Source organism: Physcomitrium patens, chromosome 23 (assembly GCF_059467195.1).
Source record: "Physcomitrium patens ecotype Gransden chromosome 23, ASM5946719v1, whole genome shotgun sequence".
NCBI lineage: Eukaryota > Viridiplantae > Streptophyta > Bryopsida > Funariales > Funariaceae > Physcomitrium > Physcomitrium patens.
In genome coordinates this window covers 1,329,523-1,345,667 of record NC_143432.1, presented here as the reverse complement: position 1 = coordinate 1,345,667, position 16,145 = coordinate 1,329,523, and the positions used below count along the sequence as shown (strand labels likewise).

The following is a 16,145-nucleotide window of genomic DNA, read 5'->3' as shown; positions in this document are numbered from 1 at the left end:
AAAATAATAATAATAATAATAATAACTAAATTCAAAGAATTGATTAAACTGTACAAAAGAAAATCTTTCTATAACAATTTCCTTGTTATTTAATGTGACCTCTTTTATTCTGATTTCATAGACCAACATATCATTATATTGATTATTTCAAAATAAAAAAATCGAAAAAAGTAGAAGACAAAAACCTCGTCTACATGCCCAAGATTCTAGTTCATTAAAAGATGCACCAAGCAAGTATTAGGAAACTAAAGAAAGAACCCCTCATGCAAACCCACGAGTGAAAGCAATTTGGAGGACCACACAACAGAGAAGCTGATGAGTAACAGAAAAGAACATGATGAATGTATGGACAGAAAAGAGCCATAATGAATGAAAGCACCAGCGGCTTTTTATCATCCTTTTTTGGATAAGCTGGGTGTGCCGAGGTCGATGACGTCGCTATCTTGCACTGGGCAAAGCCTTGCGCTGGGCTCTCTCGCTATTGCAGTGTTGCAGTAAGTCAAGTAGCTCTCAGGCTTGTGCACGCACTTTGCTATCAGTTGCGTTCCTTGGGAGTAACTACAGTGGAATAACCATACAACCCGATGTCTTATTGTCTTGTTTAGTAACACTCAGGTACCGCATGGAAGAATAGCCTTTGACTAGGATGGGTTGGATCTCACAGGGGAGGTACAATACGTGGAGGGTAGGGGGCCTGGAAGTTCGTGCACGACCCCTGGGACAGATTTTGTATTTGGAACGGAACTTGTGGGAATGGGATCCATCTTCATTCTACAGCCTTTGCATGTATGAGCAGAGGTCCAAATCTGTTCACCCTTCTCTCTGTGCTGTTTCGTGTTTGGAGTGTCTGGGTGGTTGCAGGGGTAGTGATTGCAGACCACCTCCATTTGGTTGGGGTGGCGTCATAATCGATCGTTTTTGTTGAAGCGCTTTTGGAACTTTTAATAGACCAAGTGTATGGTTGAGTTTTTACCCTTGTTCTCTCTGTATCATGGTTAAAGAAGAGACCATCCTGCCTTTTCTGAAACCTCCATAAAGCCGGGTTAAGGCTGCTTCCATTATTCCTTGTGTTAGAGTGTGTGGATGTGTGTCTCAACCAGCTCATGGGCCAGAATATCCAGACGCCGCATAATCCTCATTCTCATGCTGCTCGAGTGTTTCCTGACATTTCAGAGTCCTTGTGAGAACGTCGAGCTCTTGTACTTGTATGCAACTGGCATGGTAGAGGTGCGTCCACTGTAGAGTGTTCCGAATCTCCACCTAGCAGCATATTGCCTTCAGACGTTGTTTGAAGAGAGTCTTAGCCATGCTTGTTGTGAGGTAAATTCAATTGTAGACTTATGGGCATTACTGACTCCTCTTAGTCTTCTGCCTTAAATGGTGAGCTGATGAACTGGATTTGTACTTTGGGTAGTTGGCTGCTGGGTTCCAAGATCTATTTTCTTTTCAGTGGCTCATGAAGTGTTTCTGCTTGCTACGTGGATTCATGTGTTGTGTTGGATTCTCATCAACAACCAGGTGGTTATATCTTAAGTACCACAACTTAACTCTTGGGCACATTATACAAATGATGTTTTTTTATTGATAGACTGTTTTTTTTCTTAACTAGTGTTATGTTATTGATAGACTTTTTTTTTTTTTCTTGATCCACTTATCTGAAACTACATGTAGTTAAAAACATTTTTGTGAGCTATTGGGATGAGAAGAGTCAAGTTCAAAATAATCAAAGTAGGTTTGCAAATTGTTTTTCAACAATGATATTGAATCTATCTAGGAGCTTGTCATGCTAGATGACATTTGTAAGCAACTACTCACTCTATCTTAAATCGATCTAGGAACCTGTCAAGATAGATGACATTTGTAAGCAACTACTCACTCTATGTCATTTAACTCAATCATATTAAGTGACTAGGTTTTAGTAAATGAAATGATTGCAAGTTCTAAGAAACCGTTTGCTACCTTACTAATCCTTGTAGGAAGTAGTATACAACATCAAATCGAATTGGTTATAAATGAAGATACCATAGAGATGTCATTTTGTATTCTAATCAGCAATCATTGGAACTTAGTCATAAGAAGGTCTAGGAAACATTATCACCTTCAGTCTACTAATCAATTAAATCTATTAATAATATTTTAAGAATTAGTTAAAAAAAACAAAGGTCCTTGCATTTAAGCAACATGACTAGTAGCATGGTATTCCAAAGGATTACATTTAAAGGCTACTAGTACAAGATGGATAAATAAACAAAGATCAATTGTATAAAGTGCCCAAGAATTAATATGTGATATTTTAGGTATGACCACTTGGAAGTTGGTGAGAATCCAACAACACTTGAATAAAAATTCAGATTAGTTTTCCAAGTATTTATAATCAGATTTTTTTGGCTATTGAAGTTCATGAAAAAAAAATAGAAAATACATTATAGCAATTAGAGTTCTTTCTATAATCTGCATAGTTTGCACTTTCCATTCTACATGTTTCCAAGGCTTTAACTACTTAGTTAGAGAATCATTGCAAGTCTAGTATCAATACCTTTCAACCTTCACTAGAATTATGCTTATCATGCACAATATCATTTTTAGTCGTTGGCAGAAATGTACGCTCAATTTATGCAATCCACCACTCAAAACCAAATGTTGTGAGACAAGTTGTGAAAAAACTATGTTACCAAAGGTAACAATTGCTTCTAGAAAAACCTATTGGTATCAAAATGTCCAAATATTTCTCCGGAATGTTTTGAATGAAGTTGGACTGTCTGCATTGTATTTGAATAATTGAAAATCATTAATACTTGTTGGACTCGTTTGATTTATTCCGACCAGACATGTATCAAAGTTTTTCTTTCCTGTTTTCTTTTCCTCTTCTTTTTTTCTCTAGGTTAAGAATAAATTGCTACAAGTAGGAAAAATATGTAATCCAATCATGAATAATTTTCAAATTATACATGTGTATACATCAAGTTATTATTTTGTTAAAAAAAAATTTCAAAATATATGGAAGAGGAGAAACATGCAGCCACATGAATGGAAATAAGAAATGAAACATGTGAACTGGACAATGAGGAGAAAGGAAAACTGAACCTGGGTTTACTGCATGGTTTTCCAGCTTCAAATTACTGAACCTTCTGATAACTAATAAATAACAAATCTGGGGAGAAAATGCTCAACTTCACACATTCTTTCTGAGGTTCTATCCGGCGACTTCGACTGGCAGACGCCGAAAAGTTGCAGTAAGTATTGAACAGAAATCTTCAGGCAAAACAACCTCGGATCATGAGAATCCAGCAATCAGACATTGTTCGTCAATGTCACCACTTGCCTATGGCTTGCAATGTTAGATTGAGTGTAATATCAAATACAATGTCGTTGACGTCGTCTGTTGATGAAAGACTGGTTCAAAAAGGTGGTTAGAGCGTGTATACAGATCCACCTAGACCAACCTCTCGCTACCACAGAATTTTAGAGGGACTCGCCACACTTGCTAAGGCCAAACACATCGAAAACTGTGGCCGCCTAGCGCCCACGATGCCCGCCAAGCGCATCTCCTCTTCCAGCCGTCACTTATCGTGAAAGGCCGCGATTCATTGAAGATTCTAAAAGTCAATCTCTATCTTCATGCATTGGAGTATCCGAATTACTGCAGCTCGGGTGTTCAGGTTGAAATATCAAGTATTCATACAAATTCGGTTTTGCAACAAAGTGATAATAACCATGTGTTGATATGCATCAACTGACGGCGTTGCTTGGAAGTCATGTGTCGTTGGCGCTGTGAACAAAATATCATGCAGATTATTAGAGTTCGTAGAAGTGTAAGCGTTGCATTACCCTTCGAGCGAGCTTGCAAGTATCCAACATGTGGAGATATACACAATCATTTGATCAACGGAGCGGAAGTTCAGCGCAGCGCCGCTCAATAAAGCAATGGTTGGCCCACTTCCACTGCAAATACTGCAGGAATTGGGCAGACCGAGAACTGCAAATATCTACATTTCGTTTGTGGCATAACTGGTGTATTTTCAGATTCCATCCAGCAAGATTCGTCGAACATTCAATCCCTTATTTCTAACTCGCGAAAAAGCCACTCCTCTTTCTCCAAAGCAATTTTTATCCTTCTCTAGCTTTTATTCTAAATATCTGGCGCTTGTGAACAGACACTATGGAACAAAGCACGTGAAGTGCCAGAACCGACAATCACGAAAAAGCATCAAACGCTAAGAAAGGGGAACCCGAAGGTGCCATCTCAGTTCTTCGATGCAGGAAATAGCTAAATTCCAAACATCTAGATGTCGATATTTAGAGTGGATTCTAGACAATTTTTCCTGCAGGACCCACTTGGAGGGCAAGGGATTCGTCAGATGACGACACTGCACTCTCTCTTTAGCACTTGGCTTCTGCTGAGAGTCACCGAGATTTGCGCTCTACACAGCACTGGTGTGTTCACAATGGCTAAATCATCGAACAGAGCTCTCGGCGCACGGCTAACTTTATATACAAAGTACAGACATATGTATATAAATACATACGTGTGTATATGTATATATTTTTTAGTGTATATGTGTCGAAGGTAACGCAACATGTGAAGTCGCCATCAGGACCAAGGCATCGGAAAACAAGTTCGAAGAGTGCTATGTGCGACCAGTCTGCTTGATTGCTTTAGTTCTAGCTGGTTTGTTTTCGTTGATTTCTTCGATTACTGAAACTGTGCAAGATTGTTTTCCTTTCGTATGATCGAGTGATCACAAACTAAATTCTAGACGCATCTCTTGATAACACAAATTTAGAAAAATTTAGTTGCTTTGATATGCTTGAAGAATCATTTGATACAAATTAAAAATCATAAATTGAGAAATTATTATTAGAAACAATATCGCATATCTAAAAATAAATATACTGCATATGCGAGTTACATTGTAACAAGTTGTGGCTCATTCTTTTTGTGGTGAGGTACAATGAAGTATTTTACCTATATATTTAATATTATGTTGAAATTGCACAGTAACATTTATTCTTTCAGTCATAACTTATCCTAAATATCAAAGTTTTCGTGATTTAATCAAAATGAATTTACAAGTTCTCCATTTATCGTCTAGAAGTAACAAACCAGGATTTGTGATGTTATGCCATGCCCTAGTAACTACGTCCACGCACTACCAAACTGTATACTCACCTTATCTAATGTAAATGCCTCTCTTCCTCTCACAGAAGATCCACAACTTGACTGGTGTAGCTAGAAATGTGATCATGAAAGCTTCATTACTTTGAAGATCGGTTTTCGCTGGTTGTATTCAGTCCTCCTCTTCCGAAATGCCGTTGGTCATATCAAAACGTGTGTCGCGCGGTAATATCGACGCGACTCAAATTAATCAATCCAAGCGAAAGCCATCACTTGAATGACCGTAGATAAACATTAGAAACCAAGACCTAGCGATTAGACTGTCCACCATCTCCGGTTGGAAACCACCCCAGCGAGGAAGACTCCGAGGACCATCTGTCTAGGTGTCCTTTCAAGTTGCGAACCTTAGGCAGATTACAGTCTTCGACTGTAGCACCGGATCGGATCCATCGATTCAGAGTTGAGTTTGAATAACTAAACATGTACGCGTATCAGAAAGGCTACTTCTTTCTGTTGTGTTAGAGTAGACGTGATCTCTGGTTGTTAGCGCTTGCATGATTGGACAAGTTTGGGCCCTGGCTAGAAGCGAAAATGACCAGTGGCTTGTTCAGAGCTTAAGAAGTTGAACGGTCCACGGAATTGAAACTTGAATAAACCAACTTGCTGACGATCCGAATCAGATTTCCAGAGAATGCCCCCTCTACTTGCAGTAGCTTCGAACTGTCGAACCATGCAGTTTGCCGGTGGCCTTGATCAACGCCGAGACGGTAGGATTAACACCTAGGTCACATGAAACAAATACCGGTGAGGATAGGAACTGTAGTACACGGTTAGACCACAGCTATCATAAGACATTGCGTAGGTTTAACGCGGTCCATTTTCGACCCAGCTTGTGCTTCAGCCTCTCGCTCTAATCAGATTTGACAGCCCTTCTTGCACAGTATATTGAGGCATAGATCCTTTCTGCTACTTGAAGCCCCTGAATTCAATAAAATTTTAAAAATCCAATCATCTAGGCTTAGCTAGTCCACTTTTCGAAAGTGTTTGCTGGAGATTGTCAGGATCTGAGAATAAACAATGGGTGCGTGGCGCATGTCGGTCTGTGCGCCAGCCACATCTGGACACTACGGGCATTTTCGGAAAGAAAGGATCGGCAAATCACGTGTTCATTTTTAGGTTTCAATGCTCATATTCAAAATCGCGAATCTGGTCCCTGGAAAACGTGCTTTCGTGAAACAGTTATCCTTGAAGAGAGCTTCATTTTCGGTGCATTATTGATGGATAGATACTGTCGACGCCCGCAATCATCTAGGCCTCTTAAGGTTGATGCTGTGGCTATGGCTAGATGACTTGTGCTTTGTCTGCCACTGCAATGCCCCTGGAGGAGGTGTGGATTAGTGAACGAGGACGTCTGATTGCGTGACGCATGCGAGAGAAGTGAGGGTAGATGCTGTATAAATGCTGCAACTTGTACTCAACTAAGTTTTAAGATAGTGTCTAGATGAAGTTGGTTAGGTGTTGCGGTGGTGATACCAAAGTGAAGGTACATACATATTTGGAAATTTGGTTCCAAAATTGGAATATTTTTCAAACTTATTATGAAAGATGTTTGAGAAAATGTGAAAGAGACAAATAACATTTTGGCAGTTGTCGAAACGAACATGGGCTTTTTAAATGTTCGCAGATCCCACCAAACGACTCGTCATTTTGAGTGAAGAAGCGTAATGTCGAATTGTGCAGGTCTGAGTTAATTAGGTTACAGTCTTCGAAGCGCCATTAGGAATGACCAAGATTTCATGCCGAGTATGATCTCGGATTGACATGTTGCAGGTAATTCCATTATGCGATTCTTACAAACAGAAGAGAAAAATTGATGTTGCAATATTACATCACAGAGTTGCTATTGCATCATTTGCCATTAGTGTATAGGAACAACATTCACTAAGGATACAAGAATAAAAATCGTATACTACAAAATAATTATCGTGTTCTATCGCTCTGATCAATGAGATTTTACGAAGCCCATCGTTCGTCATGTACGTCATTCATAAGATTTGTGCTTCATGTACGTCTAGCTCAGAGTCACTTGCTGCTGGACAGTGTAGCAGGTTCTGATTAAAGCTGTAACAATCCAAAGAATTGTTGCTCTGGTCTGCTGCTAACAGGTCTTAAACGTGAGACAGCAACGTATCGACTCCGAGGGAGATATGAATGGAATCAGAAACCAAAGCCGAGGTCTTGCCACTCCTCGCACTCACTACTTGTGCATACTCAGAACGCAGTTCCTGCAAAACCGGAAGAAACACATGTGTCCACTCTAGACTCGTACATAATTGTCAACCATGGATCAAAATGTCGAAATAATTAGCTACTGCTGCTTGAGAACGCCGAATATCGCAAATTACTTGTAGCCCTCCCTATCTCATGCAAAGCACATTGTAAACAGTGTTCTGTTGGGTAACAATGAATAAAGAGTATGAAAACCAGAATCAAGAAACGACCAACAAAAGTAGGCCGAGAGTCTCATTGCCATGAATAGTGTTTTTCTTGGTTGAGGAGGCTTCACGCTGCAAACTGGGCGAGGTATAGTAGATCCGCGCAAACAAACTCTGCTCAGAGCCCATGCTTGTCCTGGCGAATACTAGTCGAAGACGAACCATGAAGTGAGAAATCCCTTGGTTGCACACAGCTTGGCACGAAACTCTGATATCCCCTCAATAATTTTAGGGAGAAATCGTGCATGGACAACTGAAGATTGACGAGTATAGTGAGATTAACAGTGCTAGTATGTTCGTCCCCGGTAGTGACTGCAGTGACTTTCTGCAGTCACTGAAGTAGGCGCGCAAAGGAAGATACCGACAAGACCTCAAACTATTGGGTGTGGCTGCAGAAATTCGAAATTAGAGTTTCCAACAGCGTCTTTCAAATTGAAGATTTCGTGCGAAAAAAGGTATACAAACAATATGACCCCCAACAACCAAACAATGTGAAAAACCAGGAGTGATCTAGATTGGAAGGAAGTAGAAGGCAAGGAATTGGATTCGACTCAATACAAGCAGTCACAAAATGGATGCGCAAAGGAATAAGTGCTTCATGCCAAACTGCGGCTTCCAAGGGGAGACACTTAGGATCCACACAACAGGCGTCGGCTGGAAGAAATATGTGTTGCTCCGGATTCGGCGACTGTCCACGCGGGTACAAAATTGGTGGAGATCCTAAAGCCATCAGAGACACACACAGGGAGAGAGCGATTTGTAGACTGTGACCACAATCTGCAAAACCTTCTTTAAGTACTGTCCAGAAGAACAGAATTGCAGGAAGTCAGGAAAGCGAGATCGCGATAGCGTGCCGTGGGACGTTCACAGAGAAATCGCACTGGTCACTATCGTAACATCTGCGAATCTTTCGAGGCTCCTATCCTATTTTCAGTTTCCGTCCCGTCACAGACCGAAGAGTCCCATCAGATGGCTACGCCAATTTCGCAAGATCGTTGATACCTACAAAGTTTACTCCCTTTGGAGACTTCGTCAAAACCTAAGTAATTTACTCCTGTCAAAGATCAATCCTGACCTTCGGACTTGAGACTTGCGTGTTCACAGTACAAGAACAATAAGGCAATTTGGTCCAAATTATCTACTTTCTGATTAGTATTATATCACCAAAACCTACTCCCACTGGTGATTGGGCCCATATGACCAAAAATGCTGACATTGAAAGAAAAAAAAGAAAAAAAAAGAAAGAAGAGAAATTCTTCTGACAAGCCGCCCCATGAATTCTCTTCATTGCACGATCATTAAGAGGCTATATACGCACAGCGAATTAATGTTGCAACAGCTCCTGATGATTCCTCAATTTGCAGGTCAACACACAGACATGTAGAACTGTGTTGGTGTTTACGTAAAGAAAAGTCTCTCAGTTGTTTCTTGTTTGAGCTGCCAGGATCCCGTTTTTCCGACGGAAAACCCAGTACTATTCTTTACTCCATTGCCTTCATGTCCTGTATGCAAGTAGCAATAATTGATCTAGGGTTTGTTTTCTGGTATTGGCCGAAAATCGTCCCAAATTTTGTGCCTACTAATAGACAGCACCACCTCGCCCTTATTCTGTTGAACTGAAGGATTTGCGGAATCGAGTTGCTTCATATTCATATTTTCATTTTCAACATAAGGTAAGCAAAATCCAGGTGCATTTTTCCGGCTCTCTATTACCAACAATAGCAGAGCTGTGGATACGCCAGAATGTGAATTAAAATAATATGCTAGCAGCCCTCAGTTAGGACAGTATTTTTTTCCGACCAGTGGCAACATAGACGAAAACCTTGAAACTAGAGGGATTAGATCGATCCGGAGGCACTGAGTGGGCACAGCGCACATTTGAGGCGGAGATCAAGCTTTTTGTGAGCTGATAATGGCAAGGCATGCAGAAATCCAACAATCAAGTGTCCCCGTCCCCCCCCCCCCCCCCCCCCCCATACACGGATCGTAAAGTCTCTCCAATTGGACAGCACGTTATGTCCAGTCAAGCTGCTCAGGCCGTCTGCCGTGAGAGCCGTGACCACGTGGGTCTATTCTGTGTTTATTTATTTATCATCACTGCTCCTGGAATTTTAAATTTTGACTGGTTTCGTTTAGTTCATTTCCAAATGAATCTTCTCGGTTTCCTCAACAACCGAGGTATAAGCGCCGCTATTCTGACGGTTCGAATGGCTGTAATAATCAAACAAGAGCTGTCAAATCTGTCAATTCGAAGGGTTCAATATTACGCTAGTTGAACCAAACGTTATGGTTTTCTCTTGTTTCGACGGAATGCTTATATTTGGCACCATGATGCCTGAGGAATTTCCGCCACCAACTATGAGAAACCTCCCGCATCATTATGCCTCTATGTATTACCCTAAGCCTGTCTAGGTACAAGCTTCGGTGCTTTCACTTCGACGAGTAATACAGGGGTGATGAGCATCACGGTCTTCTTGATGGGATTGTGTGACGAGCCGAGCTTCCTGTGACCTTGAAAAGACACTAGTTTAGACCTGGCACCTACAAAAAGTGACAATGAAATAGGATTATCCATCGGTTGGCGGTCGCAGGGTTCAAATTTCAAGATTTGTCTCCAAGCAACCTTAATTTCGTTTTGAACTTGAGCTCGCGAAAGTTGTGAACCTTTGGCGACTCTATCCTAACTGTGGGGCTGCGCAAGAGTCATGCTTCAAAACTCCATCGAAGACCCATCTATCCTGAAAGACCGTTATGACTATTGGCCGGCTATCGTTGCATCTCCGCACAGCGATACTAGGAGCTCTGTTGGAGATCATGCGTTCTGCAAGAAAGTGAGTGATACTTCCAAGAAAGAGAAAAAGTAGATATCGCTCCTTTCTGCTTCAAGTGGAAGTCTGAAATTTTCAGTTTCGATTTCTTACTTGCTTACGGAATCTGACTGGCGCCGAAGGGTGTGGGTAGGAGGCTTTCGAGTTCCAGAGGCCTGTGTCTGGCGACGGTGCTTCAAGAAGCTACTTTCATTAGCATCCAACCACATGTTCCCTATTTCCATCAGTTTGTGGTCCCAATCGCAGGACCCACGTTCTTAATGTGCTTTGATGCGGTATGGTCGGGCAGGTCTAGAAATATCTGAATGGCTCAGCCACTTAGAGACAGGTTAAGCGTTCTTCTAGCAGCATCATAATGTCCATTTTGATCATTTAATGATAGGAAAGTGTGAGCAGGCGTCATCTTGTGTCATAATGATTTGAGACATTCCATATTTTTAGGCAGGTATAAGATTCTTCGTTTGAGATGTTTACCTGTGCTAAGGGATACCAACACATCCTGCATTCCCTGGAGACAGACTTCTCCCTCTCTACTGATGTCCTTGTGGCTTGTCTTATTCTAGTGATTCAAAAGCAGCTAAGTCGAGTAGTTCAGATCTCACAATAAGCACTTTTTCAGGTTCTATGCACTGGCTTACTTGGATGGGCTTGTGACATAGTGTATTACCAAGCGATTGGTGATTGTTCACTAGGTCAGAGAAACGAATTTCGCTCACACTTGCCCTGAATAACGTCAACGAACTACCAATGGCCTGAACCTGAGCGGATGTATTGTCCAAACTTTTTTGAACATTTGTGCTCACCGATCGGCAATGGAGTGAAAGCAGCAAAAGAAATCTGTACTTCAAATTTCTGTTGTAACCTTCCAGATGACTCTTCGATATGATAAGATCATGCAAGGTGAAGTCACATCAAAACATCTCTAAGCTCACATCGTAGAAAAAGGAAAATAAGAAAAAAAATATCCCAAAACACTTCAATCGTGGTATGAAGCTTCAACTGCTACCACAGGTTGTCAGTATTAGACATATCAGCGCTACCTAATACTCACGCGTGAGTAGAAGACCACAGGACCTTATCGGAAGATCATATTGAACAATTTGAATTCTGAAAGAAGCTCTAGGCAAATCTTTGGTCTAATAGAATTGCAACCACCTTTCGAAGGACCTTCTTAAAAAGTCTAATAAGCCAACTAGACGAGCTGCAGAATCACATTGCCCCACTCGATCAAAAACGAATTCGTACAACAACAGTTCAGAACCAGAAGATTGTGAATCAAACATATGATCTCAAAGAATCATAGTTTCCGGTACTTCTACCACAGCATGCATAGAGACGGAAATCCAAAGTAATACGGAAGGACCATCAGCAACAGCCACATCGACTGTACGAGTGAACCAAGCCCCATCTCGAAAAAACTTGGATTCAACAAACCTTTCCTATCGATATTCGAAGACCCAGGGTGTTCCAAGTTGTACAGCACGTCAGCAAGATAGTTATGTAGCTGGAATTGGTTAGCATTTAACACAAAGAAACAGGAGAAGAATCACATAGGGTTAGCAACTTGTTTGTTTCTTCTGTTGCAACTGGGTATCCATTAGCTCTCAAGCCTAATTGCACCGAGTTTGAAACCAGAATCGGGCTGAGCCTCCTCACTAGTAACCTGTAAATTCGGTGGTGTATTGTGTACGTGAACATTCCTGATGAAGGCAACTTCTGAGACGTGCGTGAGGACTTCAGAGAAATTTCCGGATCGAACTTTAGGGCACACGATCCCAAGGTTGCTGCGCTAGTTCATGAGCAAATCAATAGTTAGTTTTGTCGGGTACAAAGATACACTGCTTTGCACTGGCCAATCTCGGCCCGCAGTTCATCGAGTTCAGCAACAGTGCACTGCTGGGTCCTTGGAGATGCTTTTGGATAACCCAACGCAGCCAATCATTCTACACGTATATTCTTTTCTTCTGTTACATCCCAAGAGCATTGCATATTGATTCGCCAGATCTTTCTAAGTAAAGCAGCTGAACAGTTTAAGTCATAAAGACCACCTGAAATCCTGCCTCACGTGAGCCTATCCACTCACTCACGATTACAGTTGGTAAATACATATTCATCTTCTGCATGGTAATGACGGTAAAAATACCTCATGAACAAACTGCTCCACAAAGACAGTTCACAAGGCGGCACAGTTACTTCTTCATTATGCACACAAACATAAACCTCATTTGTCTACCTCTGGCTGTGCTAAGCCATAGGCAGAACTGGGTCATTGCACTATGAACCTTGCTTCACACACCAGTGGCAATGTTAAGGATGTGATTTCTCCTATACAAAACAGACACGGCTAATAGAAACGTTCACAGAAACCTGAAATAGACTCAAGATCAAGAGAGACCTTGAAGGGGGTCAGGACATCGGCTTACTTGCGGATCGAATGAGTTAAGAAGCACGGCTAAGACTGGATAGTCTTACTTCCTAGAAAATCTCTTGTAAATGTCTGAATTGGCTCTCCTCCCAAAGCTCATGTCTTCTTATGTAGGTGACAGAGTATCATAATTTGATTCCAACTGTGCCCAGTCCATGGCACGTAAAACATTTACACTCAAATCTGAAAATGCTGCTCTGCCGATACAAGTTCAATTAAAACGGAGAAAATCAACAAGAGCTTCCTCCCAAGTGAGAGTTAGTATCTTCCAAGAGATTCAAACCTTCAAAATTGAAATTCTCGACTTTCAGATTTACATAGTCAAGATGCACGGCTGTTTGCCAGTCTACGAATTTTTCTCTCGGAAATCATATCTAGTGGTTTAAAGCAGCCTAGCTATTTGGGGTGATACTCACTGCATTCAAACAACCAGCTTCCTCTAAAATTATCTGCAACCTCCTTCACAGTATATCGCATGGCTAAAATAACTTAATCAACCATGAATAAGGCTTCTAAGTGTGACCGATAGTTAACATTAGGCTAAAGTACCACCAACTAGAAGTCGAAGCAACGATTGAGGGCACTGACCACGGTGAAAGGGCCCGATCTTGTGGAATTAGATCTAGTCAAGTTCATTGTTATCTTCAGGAGTATGATGATAATACTCTCGTTTCAGAATATGCAACCGAACCACTTTTTGTAATTTACTTTAGATGAGAAACCTATGACAAGATGACTTGCACCAAAACTTGATCCCACATTACATCATAGACTTCCAATTTTCAGGAGGCATGATTGCAAGAGCCATTTATTCAGCCGCCGGATCTTCTCATATAAAAACAAGTAGATTCATCATCGATTCTGTATGTGCTGGAAATAAACACCACAACTTTAATTCTGACTCTCTATACTGTTTTTCTGTGTTTTCGATACTAAGCTTCCTGGTTGCACACTGAAACGGGAAAGGCCATGGGAGCAGCCAGTATTTCAGAGGAGTGCAATACGTTTCTTCTAGCGAGCTAATGCAAGATGGATTACAAGATACACCGATGCACGTTGTGGGACTTCCGGCTACGAACAGATTGGGACACTGCTCATAGAAAATGAAAGTTTCCAGCGATTTCCGTATAGAAGGCCACTAAAATCTAGATAGACAGAAGAGATTCACAGTGCTAATAATCTAATCCTAACGCAAATGCATCCACGTGGAAACATTTACTGGCTAGACTTGCTGCAATCACCTCACGGTTATAGAACCCCTAAGTTGCAGAAATGGCGACTCAATACTTCACTTTCCACCCTTCAAACACTTCACGGGTCTTCTTTTACTCTCAACGAATTGACCCCTATTTCAATTAAATTTATGGAAAGAGAAATTCTTTTTTGCCTCAAAAGTTATGTTTGATTATGTGTGAGTTGCTGCAATCAGAACGCGAGTGAAACACCAATTCATATTGATCATATTTACTGGGAAGAGCTTTTCCATACTGCACATGACTTATCTCGTGAAATTATCACTTACCTCTGAGCATCTGATCGCTATCTAACAGCAAATCCTTCATATTGATAGAATACTGGTGCTTGCAGGAGAAGCAATCATACAACAACAGCAACAGCAACAATAAGGAAATGATGTCATTGAACGCACCTGTGGCAAGACGTACACGGTGAGATCTAACTGCAGGGAGTCGCAATGACGAAACCAAAAGGAACGAGCTTAGGTTCTCAGCGGTGCCATACAATGCGGCAGCTACCGTCGCTAGCTCCACCCAGCCTTCCCACAGAACTGCTCTTTCAACCCAGCAGATTAGGTTATGTCGAACTGTAAACCTGGTAACTGTGCTCGCATCTGTCGAAGTCTCCCTAACGATCTACCCAAATCTCATGCGACTGGGGGGATTAGTAGAGATACTGGAATACATGAAGCCGGGGGTCATGAATGGGGTTGGGGCGTGTTCAGAACGGGGTGATCTCGACACCCGAAGCGGAGCCCCGAGCGGGCGGGCGGGCGGGCGAAGGACAGTGGACACACAAGCATCCAAGCATCGACGAAAGCTTGGCACAATTTATGTGGCCCTACGACTGTGACGCTGTCGATGCCTTCGGAGCCATCGCTCACGTCACTCGACACGTCGCTCCATGGCCCTGGTGGTATCATACTGCTAATATAAGCCCTTGGCTTACGTGAGCGCCGCTGTCGACGGCGGACTGCGACGGCGCACTCGCAATGGGGCAGTTCATTCGCTCGGTTGTGCCTCGGCTTGTGGAAAAAGCATTGGGAAGAAAGATTTTGTGTCCCTCTTTGCGGCCGTTTTTTATTGTTAGAAATGATGGTGCTTGTGGATTTATTACTCAGATCAAATTAGTGTGCTGCATCTAAAAGGAAAAGAAAACTGGTTTTATATTTTATTTCTTTCTCATTCATTTGTCCATTTATTTATACATGATTCCAAAGGTGCTACTAGAGTTATTTTTTTATGAAAGCTTGATTGGAACAGTGTCCCAACACAAAGATCTTGTAGATTTATGGGACGTGCTTAAAAAAAATTTCAATGCAAGAGACCAATGACAAATCATGTTATTAACAAACAAGTTGAATGGAATGTCAATAAAAGAGAAAAGTGACATCAATACTTATCTCACAAAAGCTATGGATTAAAGAACTAGTTGAAGGCTTTTGGCAAAACCACCGTAAATGAGGTGCTCATAAACATTATATACAATGGGTTATTGCAAAGTTACAAGATAGTGATCCAAGGCATCACTTATATGACAAAAACCACATTAAAAAAATGAGATGGGTAAAATTTTAACTAAAACTTATTAAATAGTAGGGAACAAAATTTGGGACAAGAGGAGGCTATTGGATAAAACTTCCATTGAATATTTTACATCCATCACATATAAGTTTCTCACCAGCCTATTTCTTAAAGTTGACTAGATTGTCATAGTTAGTTTTGAAGAAGGTCCAATAAAAAAATGGCATTTGAATGTCATTAAAGATTTGTCTTCTGAAATTGCTACACATCTTATATACATGAATAAAGTTTTAATTACTGTTGCACAATGAGTCTGTATCATAATATTTGAAGTGCTCTAGACTATGGGCCCTTCCCGCAAGTACGCTGCGCCATAGAGTTCTTACCTTCTTTTAATATCATTTTTTTTCAATCTACTCTCTGTCTGGATCACTCTATTCCTCTACATTTAACCACCCTCTTTCTCATTATTTGACTCCCTCCACTGCCTTTTTAAACGGTGAAAGCAACATACAACATGGG

At 41.2% G+C, this 16,145-nt stretch overlaps 1 long non-coding RNA gene across 2 annotated transcripts; it reads right to left on the bottom strand.

Annotated features, from left to right (window-relative positions):
• Nucleotides 1-9,642: 9,642 nt before the first annotated feature.
• Nucleotides 9,643-14,954, bottom strand: LOC112275688 (uncharacterized). 2 transcript variants are annotated; one of them, XR_002967801.3, is made up of 3 exons: nucleotides 14,513-14,954; nucleotides 10,533-13,056; nucleotides 9,643-10,152 (listed from the first exon to the last, which is right to left on the bottom strand). It is a non-coding gene; the product is annotated as an uncharacterized LOC112275688 (long non-coding RNA). The 2 variants fall into 2 exon arrangements; XR_002967800.3 differs by having other exon boundaries at nucleotides 10,533-13,061; nucleotides 14,513-14,953.
• Nucleotides 14,955-16,145: the final 1,191 nt, after the last annotated feature.